Below are 14,849 nucleotides of genomic sequence, written 5' to 3'. Positions count from 1 at the left end.
GGGGAAGAGGTAGCTTTCCACGTTGCTAGTTAAACTTGTGACAATAAGATGACAACCGAACAGGTGTGTGATAGTGTTTCAGGTTCACAAATTAGGAAATTTCGTTGTGAACAGAAATGTACCAGCCAGTAACTGATAGATCAAGTGATATTGTATCCTTCTGGTTTACTGAATTTAACGATAATGTGCGGTTATTTTAAATGGCCGGCCTACCCTTTGCCTTGCATTAGGCATTTTCAAAGTAGTAAGCATAATTCTACGAAACTGGTGTTCATCAAGTGGCACATTGTCATATTAGTCATATTTACTTTGGTACTGAAAATGGCGTTTGGAATGTCTCGTAATTCAGTGATAATTTTTATGTAAATAGTGGGTGTCATGAATAGTCCCAAAACCATCTCCATCCAAGTATTGCATAAAGGCATTCGATTACGCAAAGATTGACAATCAAGTAATTATCAACACCTCTATGAGATAGTTAGGAGTCTTCACTACAGCGAAATTAAACTACCACTAATTTTACAGTTTTTCTGTAATATCTTCAAAACAAAAAATATCAGAAAAGTAGTGAACTAGACAATACGATTTTGCATGTGGTACCTTTACCACAATTCATCTATCTGCTTTTGGTATGCCGCTATTTACAGAACCCGAAAAAAATGCTAAATTTTTCCACAGTTGCAAATCGTAAGCAGATAGGTGAATTATGGTAAAGATATCACATGTAAAATCGTATTGTCTAGTTCACTACGTTTCTGCTTTTCGAATATTTTTTTTAATTTGTTTTGAACATATTACAGAAAAAACTAAAATTAGCGGTAGTTTAATTTTGCTGTAGTGAACATCCTTAATAATAATACAAATGTAATAACAAACAGAAAATGAGAATGTCTGCCAGAGGTTTTCTTTAGCAAAGCAAGGATTGGAACATAGAAGATACAGAGAGGATAGCAAGTCAATGAACAAGAGCTACTACATTGAACTGCTTATTTGATTGTAAGGTACTAATAAAAAAATGCAAATCATTTGTTGAACGCAAGTACGATCGGTAGAACTTCCAATGTAATTCAAAATGACCTAAATAGCTCTGTAGCAGAGGAAATGTTTAACGAAATTAGGAATAAAACTTTCAGATATCCCCTTTGTTGCAATATTACTGAACAAATTAACAGACATAGCAACTTTGAACACTGTCATAGGTGAAAAAGTTATTTTAATGACATAGATGCTGCTGGAAATCGATTCGCCGAATATGTGTAAAAATCAATTGAAGTCTTTCACGTCCCACGGTTATATCATTTAGGTTGAGAAAGACGAATGATTATGAAATAAGTCGTGAAATGATAATGTGGGAGGAAACGGAAGAACTTTGAAGAAAACATTATATTTTTCATGCTAACACATGCTAATATTATTCTGTGTTTGACAATGAGTGTATTACTAGTAGTTATGACTTGTTCCCCGATCGGAAACAGCAACACACACGCCACTGCTGTGCATACACTTCTCTCAATACAGTAACTTCTGAATGATTAAAGAATTGGAATATAGTTACAGTAATATACAGAGAATTCTATTCTTTGTAAGTTAATGGAAGTCATTGGCGCAACTAGGATATGTTATTATGGGGGATATGGCTCCTTATTAACCTTACCTGTGATCTAACGGTATCATAGGGGTCAATAATATTATAGGGGGCCTGGCCTTTAGTAATATGCCTATTGTGAAAACTGTTTCTTTAATAATTCAGTACAGTCTTATAGTAGCGTTAATGTTCTTAGGGTGCCGGTATTGCCCCAAATTACCATACTCTGCAATTTTCCTTCCACTTCCTTTCCCGTTGATCTAAATATATGCACTGACAGTTTCCCTTCCACTACCTTAGGAGAACGCAGTTGCTCAATGGTAGAGCGCTTACCTAAAATGTATGAGGTGTCTGGTTCAATCTCCGGACAAGTAAGTTTTTGTTGGGCTTTCTCGGCGTATTCCCGTTTCCTCCAACATTCTCATTCCACTAATTCTTCCATCGTCATCCGTCTTCCTTAGCCTAACAGAGTATAACCGTGGGAAGTTAAACAATAAGATTTTACTTTATATTTTACTAAGACTTTCCCATTGTCCTAATTATAGACACTGGCAATTTTCCTTCTACCCCTTTTTCAGGTTGTTCTAAATACAATCTCTGGTAGTTATCCTTCCACTTCATTTTCTCTTTTTCTAAACACGTCCACTAGCAGTTTTCCTTTCCCTTTCTTCCTTTGTTCTAATTATAGGCACTTTTTTTTTTAGCCTTTCTATTCCAAGTGTACCCCGGCTGGAGTTTCTGTCGATGTGTAGGCAAGAGGATAGGCAAGTTACTGTGGTCTACAACTTTCAATAGTTGGAAGCTGACAGCATTGTCACAATGAATTATTTCATGGACTTCGCTGTGCACACTGTTTTGTTAGCCATTCTAAGTAGCCCACGATCTTCACTCGTCAAGACCAAACGACTGAATGACAAATTGGCAACACAGCCGAGGTCATTCACTTCTTTTCCCTAAGCAAAGGGAGAATTTCCTCCGTCAGAGGGTGGCGGGGGTGGGGCCGAAGTATGTTTCACGTATTTTCCGAGGGCACACTTGAAATAGAAAAGCTTTAGTTTTCCTTACACTTCTTTTTTCCGTTGTTCTAAATACAGGCTCTGGTAGTTTTCCTTTCACTTCATTTTCCTGTTTTCCAAACATATCTTTGGCAGTTTTTCTTTCACTTTTTTCCTATTGTTCTAATTATAGGTACTGCTAGTTTTCTTTCCACGTCTTTTTTTTCCATTGTTCTAAATATGGGTTCTGGTAATTTTCCTTCCACTTCATTTTATGTTTCTTTCTAAACATATGCACTGGAAGTTTCTTGCCACGTTCTTTCAAATTGTTCTTATTATAGGCACTGGCAGTCTTCCTTACATCTCCTTTCTCTTTGTTCATTCTTATTAATTGCAATGGAGATTAGTCCCGTAGATTCCATGTGAAAATCTGTTGAATACATTAATGAACACGAATAGAATTACGAGTAAAATTTTTGATTCAACACACATTGTAACCATATTTTTCCTTATACGTGAGAAGGCAGAATATGCTCCAAAGCAAAATACTTATAGTTTTAAAAAATCCCTGTTTTAATAAATTTAATTAATCGTTCTAAAACGATTATTAATTAAGGTTTTCATTCCTTTGTATCTTTTGCAATTAATAAAAAATAATAATCAAGTTATAAAATATTCTCAAAACGATATATCTATGAACACACATATTTATTATGTAGCTTGCTATTTTGAAATTCATTTTTGAATAAGGAAAGAAAGCCCCAAAATACCACCATTTAAAGGAGTCGTAGTTAAAGCTCTAAGGAAAGACGTTCAGAAGTTGAAAGATATTTACTTTTGTTCCAAAATAAACAAAAAGTATGAACTTGTTGGGAAGGAGTTTGTTGTAACTTGTCATGATAATAAGTGTTTGGTTGGAGTACATTTCACCTTTCTCCTCCCAGAAGAAAATTAAAATGGAAGTTTCCTATTTCTTCTTCTTATTATTATTATTAATATTATTATCACGTGCATTTCTACGCTAGCTTTTCTCTTCTCTAATTTTTCTTCTTTTAATTTAATAAAATGCTTCTAAGCTTTCATTTAATTTGAAAGATTAATTTCTAACCACTTTTTCCTGGTTCCTCTTCAGCTCGAGACATTTTATATAATTTTTCATATTATTCAAGTGGTTCGCAAAATATACTCTCAGACTAAGACACATCTGTTTTATTACTATTTATTACGATGAAAATTTCGCAACATGCTCATGTATCTTAAGTTTGATTTAATTTAATTTTGATTAGGATTAGGAAGTAGATTTCTGAGCTTTCGGTATCTATGGCCATGTTAGACCGTTACTAATATAAGGGATGGCGTCTCTCTGCTGTCACTCTGCCCGGGGAATTGGAAATTGAGAAAGGGGTAGGGAAGGACGGAAGCGTAATGCGACAATTATGTTAGGTACCACCCCGGCATTTGCCTGGTGTGAATGAGGAGAAACGAGCAAAACCCTCAGTCAGAATGGCTGGCCTGCAAAAGCTGTTACATCTTTTCTACCTAGTGTCTCCACCAGGAATCGAACCCCAGGACCGCTCGCACCACAGGCGAAAGCGTTAGTAACTACGCTACGCGGGACCATTAATTTGATTTTGAGTTTAGCTTCCCTTTCAGCAGCGAGGCTATATGAGACGTGGACCTATACCTCAACATGGGATCTAAACCATATGAGCTCGCACTAGGAATTGAAACCAGATCTCTGATGAAAGAGATACCTACGCTAACTGCTTAGCATGTATTATAAGAGCTGCTGAAAATAGTGTCTGTTCGTTTCAGTTTATTTCTCTGCGCGTCGCAGCATACTGTTTGATTAGATTGAATTGGGCTTGAGTTTATCATCCCGGTTCAGCAGCAAGGATATGTAAAACGTGGACCTACAGCTTAATGTGGGATCCGAACCATATGAGTTCCAACCGGGAATAGATCCCACGACTCCCACTACACACTTACGCTATACATTTGGCCACGAGGGAGCTCCTAGCATGCTGTTATGATATTTATGCAGTTCCTCTACAGTGATGTTCGGAAAGTTTCCTTCAAGTTCTTCCAAGACTTTTTCCCTTTAAATGTTCTCAGAGATAATAAGTAAAAATGTCATTTGTACACAGCATGAAAGAGTTTGGTTTGATTGGTGTGACATTGTCTCAACCACTTCCACTTTTAGTAGAGAGATTACATTGCGGATGGTATATTTTCATGGAACGTTCAATTGGGTGCAAGAAAACAGATTTTCGCTATCTATTGCCGTCTTTACTTTATAATAATCAACTTTAAAATTGAAAGCGATTGATTTCTGCCAATTTAGGTTTAAATATAGGGTTAAGAGAGAGATGATACACATTCTTAGAACATTAAATCGGCTCCTAAGAAAGGAAAATGCTTCTTCCTATCTCTTATCGATTTTTGGTCTATGTAAATAACTATTGAAAACGGAAATTGATGTGGATTGCTATCACTTCCAGTTTTAATGGAAAATTAAAGATAGAGATTAAATGTATAATTGGGACGTTTCGTCAATTTCAGAAAACCTCTTCTCCCTACACTGAGAAATATCCGTTCTCCGGACAGCGGTATATTTTACAAATATACGGAATCCACTTGCTTACTATAGAAATCAGTATGGAGCATACGTTATCCATATGCTGCATATGCATCGCCCATACACGTTACATCACGCCGTTGCAGGATATCTGATTTCTAACTGTCTTCCTTATATTACATACATATATGAATGTTACCTTCGTCAGCTATATGTTATATACGTCAATTTGTATGTGAGATCCTGATTGCCTATATCGTTTCATACAGAATTACGTACAGCTGGAGCACTTATACAGAAAGTATTATAAAACATGCGTTTTCTATACGTCTGCTGTACATTAAGTTCGAAAACTACAGGATTTACAAATGTAATATACAATTTTACGTACACCACATACATTTTTTTCTTAATGTATCTACTACCGGTTTTTCATTTATAGTAATCAACGTTAAAACCGGAAATGGTTGATTTCTATTACTTTTGGTGGATTGATCACTTCCGCAAACGAACAATATTCATAACTGTTAATCTTCTTTATCCTACCCAAAATCGAAGGTAAGATTTTTTTATCTCCCAGACGGAAGGATACATGGATAGACAGAGTAAATATGTAAAGGAAATTTTCGTAACGCAAACTTCTTTTAAAAAAAGAAACAGTTGTTAATTCTCAATGCAATTAGTCAGATGTAGAACTCTTCACATATTTAGAGCCACTTCGGACGCACGCTGATTCGAAGACTTTTACACAGAAATTCGTGTTCCGGACACTGTGCACCAAGGGGAAGGGATCCGGGACTGTGTAGTGTATCTTCATGAGTCAGGCAAGGATCTCCAGAACAATATTTCTTATTCTGCGCGTTCACATAAACGGAACCAAGTTTTGTCCATCATAAAGTACTGCAAGAGGACTAAAATACACTCTTCTTCAAGTAACAAATTTGATGTGAAAAGTAGTTTTTCAGCGTACAAAACAATCCTAATGGACAATGATAATAATAATGAATATATGCCTTGTATAGGTGCAAACAATAAGTGTAAAGAATTTTCCAGGTAGTACAACAATCTTTATATACGGGGAGCCAGGCTACTAATTGTTCCCACATTGCATATAAATATTAAAATTTTACAATATAAGTTTGTTTAATCTTGAAATTAAATACTGTAAAATTACAAGTAATGTTAGACAAATGTATTGGCAGTTCGTCGCCGCTAAATTACAAAGACTCTTAACACAACAGATACGATTGAAATTAAAATAATAAGGATTACTATTCGATAAGTAGGTATAGCAGTCAATTATAGTTTTTTTTATATCAGTAATATTAATTGTTACATTTCAATATCAACATATTTGTACTGAGTTTCATTTTAATTTTATAATCTTAGGATGGGTGTATATGTAATGCAGATGAACTGGTGTTTAGAACAAGTTCGTTGTTGAAAAATGCGTGCCTGAATTACTAGACTACATACGTCATATGAGTCACGTCCTATGAGTTGCTATGGCAATACACACGCAGAGACACGCCCTCTCCGAGGTAACAGAAACACAAAAAAGACAATAGTTTGGATTAAAATTCCACAATGTTGTTAGGTTTTCTGGGAAACAAAATTGTTCAAAGATGAAATATATATATATACTAATCGATAGATCTTGACCTGAACAAAATGCTATCCGTGAGTATATAAGAGTTCATGTGTAGCTTTCAAGAAAATTTGTAAATTTGAAAATACACCATATATGAGAACAATTTCACTTTTGATGTCAGAACGATGCTGAAATATACCCTCATTGAGGTCACCATCATGATACTATCAAGACGAAAGGACATAGTAAACGAGGAGCTCCTGAAAAGCTCGTAGCACAACCCAGAAGGAGTGCAGATACAGTTATGAAATTGTACAGATTGAACAGTACTAATACAAATTTTCATATTAATAACTTAAGTCTTATTGTGTTTTTCAGATCCCTAAAAGTGATCACGTACGCTCAATCAACGAATTTCACGAACATTGAAATCAAAATTGTCATCAAATTTTTGTTCCACCAAGAAAAGTGACTGAAGCAAATTCGTGAGAAAATCAGTGAAACCCTATGGGACTCTTCTAGGTGATATACAGTGGTAAAGAAGCGGGTGGAACATTTTAAACATAGAAGTTTCTTCACGTACAGAAAAACTAAAAACAGTGACTGTTCTCAAAATCGTGGATGAAATTCATAAAATTATTCGTGAAAATTCGCAGAATTTCATTAAAACGTGTGGCATATAATGTGAGCATTTTTCTGCAACGCGTAGGTAGCATAATTTTTAATGATTTGGCCATTCGCAAACTTTCGAGAAAATGGGTTTCCAAAAATCTGTCAGCAGATCAAAAGCGAGAAAGATCTTGGGCATCAAGGGAAGTCACTTTCCATTTTGATCGCAGTGCCAATCAATTCTGTTACGAATAGTAACCATGGACGAAACTGTGTTGTACTGGACGAAACATGGATCCTGAAACTAAACAATAGTCAATGAGAGGCGGAACTCACAAGGAAAGCACATGAATCCGTCATCCGGACATCCGATTCAAACCTAGTGCTCTCGATAAACATAACAAAGATAGGTTTATACACAAAAAGTAAGGTGCCATGGACAACGGAGTAAGTCCTTGGGACCCATTAACCCTGTTAGTATAAAGAAAATCGTAGACTCGCAGTAAAATAGCTATTGCATCAACACTGTTCATTGGAAAGTCATGGTTTATAGTTCATTCTCGCTTAGTAGAATAGAACGATATGAACCAATGCAAGTTCTCATATGTTATTTGCGAGAAAATAAAAAAAAATACCAAATTACTTTGTAAATCTAAAAATTGATGCTGAACGAGAGTCACGCCATCTATGAAATTGAGACGGATACTAAAGTATACTCTGATGAAGCTCTTCATTGGGACTTCAGCAAGACGACAGAGCTTAGTATGGTTAACGAGATGTTGTACACCATTATTATTAATTCATAAACTTTAATTTCTACTTAAACTGAAATATCATCCCATGATAAGACCTATTTTAGTTGATATATCGCATAGAGCGTAACAAACTGACATGCTTAAGGGTAAATTCTGATGCGCAGTTTTCGATAAAATCGACAAAAATGAACTTTTGTTGTACTGAAAACCATATCCTTGATGCTCAATAATAATTGACAGTTCTGCAGATATAGATTGTTTATATCCATAATTATGTATTATATGTATAAAATATACGCTGTTACCTATCATATATCGTCACCCTTATCTTCAGTTGGAGCATGTACATTTAAAACAATAATATCACACCACCGTCCCTTAAGAGTAATAAAAGAAAGTCTGTCAGTAACATTCAACCCGTTTAATTGCTGGTAATATTCGTTTGTGAACAAAAAACCCTGTTCCTAACTGGTGATTTTTATTTCCTTCGATATAAAAGATAGTTTTTACGAAGAAGTGGAACGGATATTTGACCAACTCCCGCGATACCATATGAAGATTCTATTAGGGGATTTCAATGCGAAGGTAGGACGAGAGGATATTTTCAAACCGATTATAGGGAACGAAAGTTTGCATAAGGAAAGTAATGACAACGGTGTTAGACTCGTGAACTTTGCAACATCCAAAAACCTAATCGTGAAGAGTACAAAATTCCCACATCGCGACGTTCATAAATACACTTGGACATCACCAGACGGAAAAACACATAATCAAATTGATCACGTTTTAGTAGATAGAAGAAGACAATCTAGCATAATTGACGTCCGGTCGTTTAGAGGGGCTGATTGTGATACTGATCACTACCTGGTAGCAGCGATAATACGGGAGAGATTATCGTTGAATAAATGTAATACTCAATGTCCGAAAACGGAGAGATTTAATTTAAAGAAATTAGAAGAGAGCCAGGTAAGAGAGGAATACCAGATTGAAGTTTCGAATAGATTCTCGATTTTAGAAGACTCGGAGTGCACTAGTGTTGAGGATACTTGGATTGAAATTAGAGATAGCATTAAAAGTTCAGCAATAGAAAAATTGGGACACGCGGAAATACGTAGGAACAAACCATGGTTCGACCAAGAATGCATTAAACTAGTAGAGAAGAGAAAACAGGCAAAATTACGGTGGCTACAAAATCCGAATGAAGTAACTACACAAAATTTCGCAGATATCAGGCGGGAAACTTCCAAAACTTTTAGAACAAAGAAACGGGATTTTTTGAAAGCTAAAATTAAGGAACTTGAAGATAATAGTAAAAATAAAAATATTCGGAACATGTATAAGGGGATCAGCGAATTTAAGAAAGGCTATCAACCTCGTGCTTACATATTAAAGAAATCTGACGGAACAGTTCTCACTGATACGGATAGCCTCTTAAATAGATGGAAAGATTTCTTTGACGATTTGCTGAACACGCAGCCAAAAACTAATGTGTGTGGAGAAAAGGAGATACACACCGCAGAGCCGTATATTCCAGAACCCAATCGAATAGAAGTGGAAGCCGCTTTAAAGAAATTGAAGAAACACAAATCTCCGGGTGTAGATGAAATTCCGGCTGAGTTAATTTTAGCTGGAGGCGAAAAATTGTGGAACAAGATACACAAACTCATTCTCCTTATCTGGAACAAGGAAGAATTGCCACAAGAGTGGAAAGAGTCAATCATTGTTCCAATTCACAAGAAAGGCGACAAAACTGACTGTAATAATTATCGAGGCATTTCTCTTCTGTCAACATCCTATAAAATCCTTTCAAATATTCTGTTAGCAAGATTGACCCCATACGCAGATGAAATTATTGGAGATTATCAGTGCGGATTTAGACGAAATCGATCAACTATCGACCAAATATTTACCATTCGCCAAATACTCGAAAAGAAGTGGGAATACAATACCCCGGTACATCAACTATTTATTGATTTTAGAAAGGCTTACGACTCGGTTAGGAGAGAAACATTATACAACGTTCTTACAGAGCTTGGAATACCGAGAAAGCTAATTAGATTAATTAAGATATGTTTAAGTGAATCCCAAAGTAAAGTCCGGGTAGGAAAATTTTTGTCCACGAGCTTCCACGTCGAAAATGGCCTGAAACAAGGAGATGCGTTGTCGCCATTATTATTTAACTTCGTGCTCGAATACGCCATAAGGAAAATCAAAGATAGCAACCAGGGCCTAGAGTTGAACGGCATTCACCAGGTTATGGCATATGCTGATGATGTAAATTTAATAGGGGATGATAGGAGAACAGTAGAAATAAATGCAGAGATATTATTAAACGCTTGCAGGGACATGGGTCTAGAAGTAAATGCAGAGAAAACTAAATACATGGAAGTGCGTCGGGACCGTAATACGGCAAATTGTGGAGGCGTTAAAATATTAAATAATACTTTTGATAAAGTGGATACTTTCAAATATTTAGGATCAATATTAACAGACGAAAATCATATTCACGAAGAAATTAAATGTCGACTAAAAGCAGGGAATTCGTGTTACTATTCGGTTCAAAATCTCTTGTCGTCGCGAATTCTGTCGAGGAATTTGAAGCTTAAAATATATAAAACGATAATCATGCCTGTTGTTCTGTATGGTTGCGAAACATGGTCGCTTACTCTGAGGGAAGAACATAGACTGAAAGTATTTGAGAACAGGATCCTGAGAAGAATATTCGGACCCAAGAGGAACGAGAATGGGGAATGGCGGAAGCTTCATAACGAGGAACTACATAGTTTATACGGTTTACCCAACATTGTTAGGGTCGTCAAGTCTAGGAGGCTTAGGTGGGCAGGTCATGTAGCTAGAATGGAAGAAAGTAGAAACGCTTTCAAAGTATTGACTGGTAGACGCATAGGAAAACGACCATTAGGAAGACCTAGGCGCAGATGGGAGGATAATATTAAGATGGATCTCGCAGAGATAGGAATACAAAGTAGAAACTGGATCCAATTAGCTAAGGATAGAAGTCAGTGGAGAGCTTTTGTGAACGCGGCACTGAACCTCCGGGTTTCATAGGCCATAGAGTTAGTTAGTTAGTTACCTATCATATTGTGTCTTATCCTAAGAAAGATGTAGGCGCTCTTAGAAGTGATACGCATACTTCTAACATTGCGAAATATTACTCTAACGTTTTGCAACATCTTCAAATATTAGTTCGACTTTCACTGAAGTGCGTGTATCTTTTCCGAATCTACAAACTATGGATACAAATATACAGTACAGAGTAATCAGAAATTCGTATTGTAACTAGTTGACATTCCATAATATCCACCATTTTGGTTACTTCAAAAGTTTATAGTTTAAAATGCAATTAACACACATTAAAAATCCGACGTGATGCATACATAAGTAGAGTACTAAAAGCAATAGATTATTAGAACCATCTTTAAAATAATACGATTCGAAACAAAGAAATATAAAACATAAAATGTATAAAATATAAGTGACCAGAAAGAATAACGTTATCACCTGGAATGTGGCATCTTAGGTAGAAACTTCTGTAATGAAACGAGATGTTTCACATGGCATATTCAGATTTTATGTCTTCTGGTAACAATCAGAAAAATTACTGCCGTTTTGTGTAAAAGTAAGCAATTAGATTCTTTACGAAGTACTTTCCTCCAATTTCTGTATTCTAAGTTATATTGCAGAACTATGATTTTGTGTTCATATTCTGATTAAGATATGTTAACACGTATGTAGACTGCCATGTGTATGGAATTTCATACACTCGGTTATCCCGTTCAACGCCACGTGTATGATTTTTCATACACAAACAATATATGGCACTTTTGTTCCATTTGTTTCATAGGTGTGGATGCAATTATGCATGGCGTAAAAGTCAAAATTTACTGTCCACGCGGCGTATATACAAAACTGTGCACAGAGGAAATTATACATTTATGCCCCTAAAAAGAAGGGGGGAAACAAAATATTACTAGTGAACTGTTTGTTGCTAGTGGGGCACAGGTGATAACGGTCAACCGATATGGTGGTATTCAAGGTGTTTTAATGACGAAGTATGCTTTTAAGCAGTATCTGCATTTTCGGGAAAATGAAGAAATGGGACGATCTTTAGACTTCTACCTATTTAGAGCGTATAAAGGCAAAGGAAAATCCAGTGTTCATAAAACCATAACACAGTAAGAACTGGATATTCAACATTATTATTAACATCTAACTAAAAACAAAGTCGAAAGATTAAACATAATAATTGATAGAGTTCATTGAGCTGACCAAAATGATATGAGCGAGCAGGGTTGTAAATGAGCACGCTCTTTTGAGCTAGCTCACTTGAACGCCCTCGTTTTTCATGAGTTTTATCACGAACTAACTCGTTTTTAAAAAAATATGAGTGTGAGTTGAATTTAACTCGAAATATAAGTGAGTTTAAGCGCAAAATCACGCTCAACACCGGATAATGTTATTTTCACAAAATAATGTAATTCCATTTCCTGTTGTTCGATCTCTGAGAAGAATCTTTGAATAATTATTTGTCACTAAACAAATGATGCAGCTTAGAGAGGATTGTGCTAGAAATAGTTCAAAGTGAATGGAAATGTATTTATTTCAAGTGATATTTGTTTAGCTGGTGAATTTATCATATTTTTTTAAATGTTTGTCAAATATTATAACACGATAGTTATGTACGAATCAAACAAAGAGAAAATTGCCTTGAGCATAAGGTAGCCTATTTTACTTTTAAAGAAATCAACAGAAATATGAAATGTTGTAACATGCAAGTTTTGTGGAATCATCTCGGTATCAAAAAATTCATCTAGATATTTTTTTTAAAAATAATTACTTCTTGAATTTCTGCATGTAATAGCAAAATGTAAGTAATAGGGCTAGATGTTTGACATTTTTATTTTCTTTCCATTGTAAACTCGAAACTTTTGGCGTATTCTGGATTATTAGATTTTTTAAAAAAAGCAAGAAATAAATTACACGTTAGTCAGGTTTTCCTTTTTAACTTTCGAGGGACGATAGGAGAGGAAAAAGTATGACGATCGTGAAAAAATCAAAATCGAGATTCTAACAGATTTACACGTTTCATGTCCCCGAGATGCAGAAAAAATAATTTTGAAATGTCTGTGTTTCCAATCGTTCGTCCCAATGTATGTATACACATACATTTGCCTCGAAGCCATATTGTTTAAAGTATCGGGCCAAATCTGACACGTAAGCTTTTCATAAGATTTCCCAGGAGGATCTTTTGATTTTTCTTCCTACAACCAAAAATAATAGTAAGTTTACTACAGAGTGTAAATATTTAAAAAAATGCGATTTTCTCAAAAACGGCTCTAACGATTTCGTTTATATTTGGTACATGAATATTTTATTAACAGCCCTTTGTTGTGGTACAAGCTACTTCGAAAAATTGTTACTTTTGGAGTGAGTTATTTTCGGACGATTTTCTCAAAAACGACTAAGGTTATTTTGTATGTATGTCATAAATAAATACCTAATATAGGCTAAATATAAATTAATAATCCGACAATGTAACAACTCATTTACCCTAAAAAATGTCAATAAGGGGTAGTTTAACCTTGGGATGAATTTTTCCGGACGATTTTCTCCAAAACAACTCAGATATTTTTTTTTTCATATTTCATAAATAAACATTTCATTAAGGATGTATCAATATGACATAACTCGTCTAAATCGCACGCTTTAGATATAACCAGATAGAAATAGACCATCAGGTTCATCATGATCAACACATTCCGCAGATCGTTCTGCATCTTAAAGGAATTAGCAAACCTACTCAAATGCCTAAACTTTTCCAGAATAATCTCCAAATTAATCGAGGTATTCCGCGACTGAAAACAGCCTGGAACGAAACGACAAGATTCGCCGTTCTCATGGAAATTATTGCTTCGTATTAGGACAAATGAATAGGATTAATTTTCTCACACATTTCAAGTCATGTTTGAGGCCAAACAGTGCCTCTTCTTAATCCTCAACAAAATGAATGGCGTTCTTCCAGCAATTCCACTCCTTCTGGTGATAACCAATTGTAAAGCGATATGTGTCAAGATTCACCTATCGACGAGCGCCATTCGATTATATAAAAATAAAACCAGTAAGTTCTCACTTCAGTAAGAGAACATCATGCAGTCGGACTTTAATGCGGAAGATAGTGCCTGCCAAATTTATTCACATACAAGAACCTGCATGTAATTTGTCTAGATGTATTATTTTAAAGTAATCTTCGTCAAGAATGATAAAAAAAAATTGGAGGCAAGAATTTCTTCGCTCAAAATTTGGAAGTTAAGCAGTGAAACTAGACCCGATCAAATCAGATCATATTCATAACTCAGTGACACTTCAGTGCACACACGTATTATGTGATGAAAATTTCACATATACTTTAACTTCTGTCTTTATATGTAAAAGCTATGCCTAATAATAAAATTATACAAGTAGCTAATATTTTTCTCATACTTTGTTCATTGTTTTACGCTATTAGCCAGTCTTGTAGAGCAAAAGGAAAATAGAGTAAGGACAACCCCCTATAACCATTGAGAGAGATTTCACTGAAATTCACACAAACACCCATACACCACTCGTTATGGAGTTTTATTATACTAGCACAAAACCAGAAGTGTGAAGGAAAATGCATCATCACCATAAGCTAAATGAGGTTTCCATATGTTCCCTTCATGATTACATGCTTCAAATT

The sequence above is a fragment of the Thermobia domestica genome, chromosome 16, assembly GCF_964235325.1.
Source record: "Thermobia domestica chromosome 16, izTheDome1.hap1.1, whole genome shotgun sequence".
Taxonomy (NCBI): domain Eukaryota; kingdom Metazoa; phylum Arthropoda; class Insecta; order Zygentoma; family Lepismatidae; genus Thermobia; species Thermobia domestica.
The sequence above is the reverse complement of the archived record's forward strand: the minus strand, read 5'-3'. Positions refer to the sequence as shown.